Source organism: Cherax quadricarinatus, chromosome 8, assembly GCF_038502225.1.
Source record: "Cherax quadricarinatus isolate ZL_2023a chromosome 8, ASM3850222v1, whole genome shotgun sequence".
Classification (NCBI taxonomy): Eukaryota; Metazoa; Arthropoda; class Malacostraca; order Decapoda; family Parastacidae; genus Cherax; species Cherax quadricarinatus.
In genome coordinates, this window is record NC_091299.1 from 54993811 (window position 1) to 55000309 (window position 6499).

The window sequence follows — 6499 nt, forward strand, 5'->3', positions numbered from 1 at the left end:
CAGTATTTATTTACTTATCTATCTTTCAAGATCTCTTTCTGTTTTCTTTAAACTTGGGTTCTTACAGTGTAATATTAAGATTTCGTACATTTATTTACATGCTGATATCTGTTACCTTCCTCGTCTCATTTGAAAGCATCTGCTAGATTACCTTTTTAAATTTTAGTTATGTAACATTAATAAAAAAATGATAGTAGTGCTTGAAGTGATCCAGAGATATCATTTGATCAATTGACTTTATTTCACGGATGTTGTAATGCTGTACAAACATATTGCAGACTTGAGTCATTTTAGGAATGTATGATCTCATATGACGCGATTCTTTTGAAATGGGTACAGCGAGAGTGTTGTTGTCTGGTGCTTTCTTTCTTGTGGTAAAGCTGTGTTTATGCCGGTATGTTGTACATAACTGTATGGCAGAGAGCTGATATGGGAAATCCATCAAGGCCACGTGCATGCGAGAGACAAGTAGTCTTGATTAGTTCTCTATTCTGTCCAGCGGTCATAGATGAGACAGGGTCAGGCATTCAAAGAAAATGCATATTTTAGGTGTGAGTGTACTTGTCTCATACCGTTTTTTAAGCCTCTGTCTTCGTGCAGCTACGAAATATACTTTAGTGCTGAACACTTCTTGGCTGCCTTGCTTGTAAGATTTACCACATGATTCTTTGCAGATATTTTGAAGTCAAATATCACCCCTATGGTATTTAACTCATCAGTAGGTTCTAACACTCTTTCATTCATACTTGGTACTGCAAGAGCATTGCCATCATGTTATGTAGGCATCATCTTGATTTGTGTTTTCTCATAAGCAAACGTATCCTACCTTCTTTTTTCCCTAGATTAACATAGTTGTAAGCTGGTGACTGGTGGGCGTGAGAACAGATGGCATTTCTTCTTTTGGTTAAGTAAATGTCAGAAGACAGTCATCTGCATTGGCATGGAATACTAGGACCAGATGAAAAAAAAATATTGCAGTAGATTTCCATAGCAATGGACCAAGTGCAAATCTTCTTTAACACTGACTGAGTTTCTTGTTGATTCTGTTTCATTGAGAACCCTTAGATTATTTACCAAGGAAACAGTGTAAAAGCAGAGACTGAGAATGTCTGTAGGTTTTCTAGGAGTATCTGATGCCATACTAGGTTGAAAGCACCAGTAATGTCCTGTGCTACTACACAACTAATCTTAGACTCAACGACTGGTTCCGTGTAGTAGAGAGGATATCGGCAGCAAAGTGACTCCTTTTAAAATCATATTGACAGCCAACACGCGAGAGGTAATCATAAACTGATGTCATTTGCCTTTGGATCATTGCTTCGAAAATTTTGTAAGTGATTAACAGGAGTCACACAGCTCTGCAGCTGCTGTTATAGTGAAAAGGAACAAATTTGCCTATTTCCATGGATAATTAAGCTGTGCTAAGCAGTGCTGATAGATGAGATTTAGAGGCAATACTAGCTGGTCTCCATATATACTCAGCAATCTTAAGGATCACCTTATCCGAGGTTACAGTCATTTCTGGGTCCAAGAAGTAATTAAGGAGGACAAATACTTCATTCTGTCATTCTGTTACCACTGACAACTTTCCAATGGTTCTTACGATAGTAAAGAAAGATCCTCAACTGGATAAGGTACTTATGTCTTGGCAACAAAGTGTTCAGCAAACAGGGCAGCTTTTTACTCACTGCTAGTAGAGACACTCCCACCCTGTCGATGCAGAGGTGGAATAATTCAATCAAGTCGATCCTTCATGAAGGACCACCAGGATCTAGAGGTCACTCTTTCTGGTGCTACTTTTCTTTCGGGGTAGTGTCCAGTCTACAGTTAATCCAGTTAAAAACTTTCTTCATTTGCCGAAAGAGATGATTCACATACTCGCTCACTCACTAATTCTCTATCTCTCTCTCTCTCTCTCTCTCTCTCTCTCTCTCTCTCTCTCTCTCCCTCACACACACACACACACACACACACACACACTTACACAGGAGAGATAGGGGGATATGATAACGACATATAAAATACTGAGAGGAATCGACAAGGTGGGCAGAGACAAGATGTTCCAGAGATGGGATACAGCAACAAGGGGTCACAGTTGGAAGCAGAAGATTCAGATGAATCACAGGGATGTTACAGAGTATTTCTTCAGCCACTGAGATGTCAGGAAGTGGAATAGTTTGGGAAGCTATATAGTGGAAGCATGATCCATACATAGTTTTAAGAAGAGGTATGACAAAGCTCATGAAGCAGGAAGAGAAATCTAGTAGCGACCAGTGAAGAGGCTGGGCCAGGAGCTGTGAATCGACCCCAGCAACAACAACTAGGTGACTACAACTAGGTGTGCGCACACACACACACACAGAGCGACGGTGAAAACACTGGCTGAGGTGACAAGAAGAGCTCACTCGAGCAGAGCAAAGCTACTGGTTATGGGCGATTTCAACCACAGGGAGATCGACTGGGAAAACCTAGAGCCACGTGGGGGTCCCGAAACATAGAGAGCCAAGATGATGGATGTGGTACTGGAAAACCTCATGTATCAACATGTCAGGGACACTACCAGAGAGAGAGGGGAAGATGAACCAGTAAGACTGGATCTTGTGTTCACCCTGAGCAGTTCAGACAATGAGGACATCACTTATGAGAGGCCCCTTGGAGCTAGTGATCACGTGGTTCTGAGTTTTGAATATATAGTAGAGTTGCAAGCGAAGAGGGTAACAGGAATTGATTGGGAAAAGTCAAACTATAAAAGGGGGGACTACACAGGCATGAGGAATTTCCTGCAGGAGGTTCAGTGGGACAGAGAACTGGTAGGAAACTCAGTAAAAGAGATGATAGAAAATGTAACAACAAAATGCAGGGAGGCAGAGGAAATAATGGAAAGATCATAAAGAATCATTGGTTTAACCCGAAGGTGTAGGGAGGCAAAAACTAAGTGCACCAGAGAATGGAAAAGGTACAGGAGGCAAAAGACCCAGGAAAATAAAGTGATTATTCGAAGAGCCAGAAACGAGTATGCACAGATAAGGAGGGAGGCCCAGCGACAGTACGACAACGACATAGCATCGAAAATCATGTCTGACCCGAAACTGCTGTGTAGCCACATTAGGGGGAAGACAACAGTCAAAGACCAGGTGATCAGGCTGAGGAAAGAAAGTGGGGAACTCACAAGAAACAACCAAGAGGTATGCAAGGAGCTCAACATGAGATTTGAGGAACTATTTAGAGTGGAGATAGGAAGGCCTCTGGGAGGACAGAACAGAGGGGAACACCAACAAGGAATATACCAACAAGTGTTGGAGGACATATGTACAACTGAGGATGAGGTGAAAAAGCTGATAAGGGACATTGATACCTCAAAGGCAATGGGACCGGACATCTCCCCGTAGGTCCTTAGAGAGGGAGCAGAGATGACGTGTGCGCCACTAACCATAATCTTCAACACATTCCTTGAAACTGGGCAACTACCTGAGGTGTGGAAGACGGCAAATGTAGTTCCCATTTAAAAAAAAAAAAGAGTCAGAAAAGAGGTACTAAACTATAGACCAGTGTCACTGACATGGATAGTATGCAAAGTCATGGAGAAGATTATCAGGAGGAGAGTGGTGGAGGACCTGGATCGGAACAAGAGTATAAATGCCAACCAGCACGGATATGTGGAAGGCAAATCCTGTGTCACAAACCTTCTGGAGTTTTATGATAAAGTAACAAAAGTAAGGCACAAGAGAGAAGGGTGGGTTGATTGCATCTTCTGGAACTGTAAGAAGCTCTTTGACATAGTTCCTCACAAGAGATTAGTGCAGAAGCTAGAGGATCAGGTGTGCATATCAGGAAGTTATATGTGATGATGTATCACAGTGGGCACCTGTGACGAGAGAGGTCCTAGAGGGATTGGTCCTAGGACTGTGTTATTTTTGGTATATGTGAATGACATGATGGGAGGGTTAGATTCAGAACTTACCCCTGTTCCCAAATGATGTGAAGTTAATGAGGAGAATTAAATCTGATGAGGATCAGGCAGGACTTCAAAGAGACCTGGACAGGCTGGACACCTGGTCCAGCAACAGGCTTTTCGAATTTAACCCCGCAAAATGCAAAATCATGAAGATTAGGGAAGGGCAAAGAAGACCGCACACAAAGTATAGGCTAGCTGGGCAAAGACTTCAAATTTCGCTCAAAGAGAAAGAACTTGGGGTGAGTATAACACCGAGCACGTCTCTCGAAGCACACATCAACCAGATAACTGCTGCAGCATATGGGCGCCTGGCAAACCTGAGAACAGCGTTCCGATACCTTAGTAAGGAATCGTTCAAGACACTGTACACCGTGTACGTCAGGCCCATACTGGAGTATGCAGCACCTGTTTGGAACCCACACTTTATCAAGCATGTTAAGAAATTAGAGAAAGTGCAAAGGTTTGTGACAAGGTTAGTTCCATAGCTAAGGGTAATGTCCTACGAAGAAAGGTTAAGGGAAATCGGCCTGACGACACTGGAGGACAGGAGGGTCTGGGGAGACATGATAACGACATGCAAAATACTCTGTGGAATAGACAAGTTCCAGAGAGGGGACAGAAACAAGGGGTCACAACTGGAAGCTGAAGACTCAGACGAGTCACAGGGAAGTTAGGAAGTACTTCTTCGGTCACAGAGTCGTCAGGAAGTGGAATAGCCTAGCAAGTGATGTAGTGGAGGCAGAAATCATACATAGCTTTAAGACGAGGTATAACAAAGCTCAGGAAGCAGAAAGCGATGGAGGACCTAGTAGCAGTCAGTGAAGAGGCGGGGCCAGGAGCTGAGTCTCGACCCCTGCAACTACAATCAGGTGAGTACACACACACACACACGAGTATGATGAGAGTAACAGAGCGATGGTTGACACACTGGCTGAAGTGGCCGGAAGGGCTCGTGCGAGCATGGCAAAGCTCCTGGTTATGGGTGCCTTCTAACACTAGGAAATCACTGGGAAAACCTGGAGCCCCTTCGGAAGCCAGAAATGTGGAGGGCTAAGATGACGGAGGTCATACTGGAAAACATCATGTACCAACATGTAAGGGGCACTACCAGAGAAAGAGAGAGAGAAGAGGATGAACCAGCAAGACTGGACCTAGTATTCACCTTGAGTAGTGTAGATATTTAGGACATCACATGTGAAAGACCCCTCGGGGCCAGTGACCACGTGCTTCTGAGCTTCGAATACTTAGTAGAGTAACAGGTGGAGAGAGAAGCAGGAAGGATAGGACGAATGAATCCAAACTACAAGAGAGGGAACTATACATGCATGAAGAATTTCCTGCAAAGTTTTCAGTGGGACAGAGAGCTGGCAGGGAAGTCAGTAAACGACATGAGGGAATATGTGACAACAATATGCCAGGAAGCTGAGGAGAGGTTTGTACCCAACGGTAACAGAAATAACGAGAAAGCTAGGATGAGCCCTTGGTTCACCCCCACGGTGTAGAGAGGTCAAAACTCTGTTAAAGAATTGAAGATGTATAGAAGGCAAGGAACCTAGAAGAACAAGGAGAGCAGTCGTAGAGCCAGAAATGAATATGCACAGGTAAGAAGGGAGGCCCTAGGACAATACGAAAATGTCACTGTAGCGAAAGCAAAATCTGACCCGAAGCTGTTGTATAGCCACATCAAGAGGAAAACAACAGTCAAGGACCAGGTAATCAGGATTAAGAAGGAAGGAGGGGAAATCACAAGAAACGACCACGAAGTATATGAGCAGCTCAACATGAGATTCAAAGAAGTGTTCACAGAGGAGAGAGAAGGGACTCCAGAAAGACAGAGACGTGGGGTACCCCATCAGCTGTTGGACACAATACATACAACCGAGGAAGAAGAGAAGAGGTTGCTAAGCGAGCTAGATACCTCTAAGGCCGGATATCATCTCGCCATGGGTACTCGCCATGGGTACTGAGATAAGGAGCAGAGGCATTATGTGTACCAATAACAACAATCTTCAACACATCTCTCCAAACAGTGCGACTATCTGAGGTATGAGAGGAAACAAATGTAGTACCAATTTTTAAAAAAGGAGACAGACACGAAGCATTAAACTACGGACCAGTGTCTTTGACATGCATAGTGTGCAAAGTCATAAAGAAGATTATCATGACAAGAGTATGGAGCACCTAGAAAGGAGTGAGTTTATCAACGATAGCCAGCACGGCTTCAAGGATGGGAAATCCTGTGTCACAAACCTACTGGAGTTCTATGACGTGGTCACAGCAGTGATACAAGAGAGAGAATGGTGGGTAGATTTCGTTTTCTTTGACTATAAGAAGGCGTTTGACTCAGTTCCACACAAGAGATTAGTGCAAAAGCCGGAGGACCAGGCAGGGATAACTAGGAAGGTACTGCAATTGATTAGGGAATACCTGTCAGGAAGACATCAGCGAGTCATGGTATGTGCGAGGTGTCAGAGTGGGCGCCTGTGAAGAGCGGGGTTGCACAGAGGTCAGTCCTAGGACCAGTGCTGTTTTGGTATTAGTGTA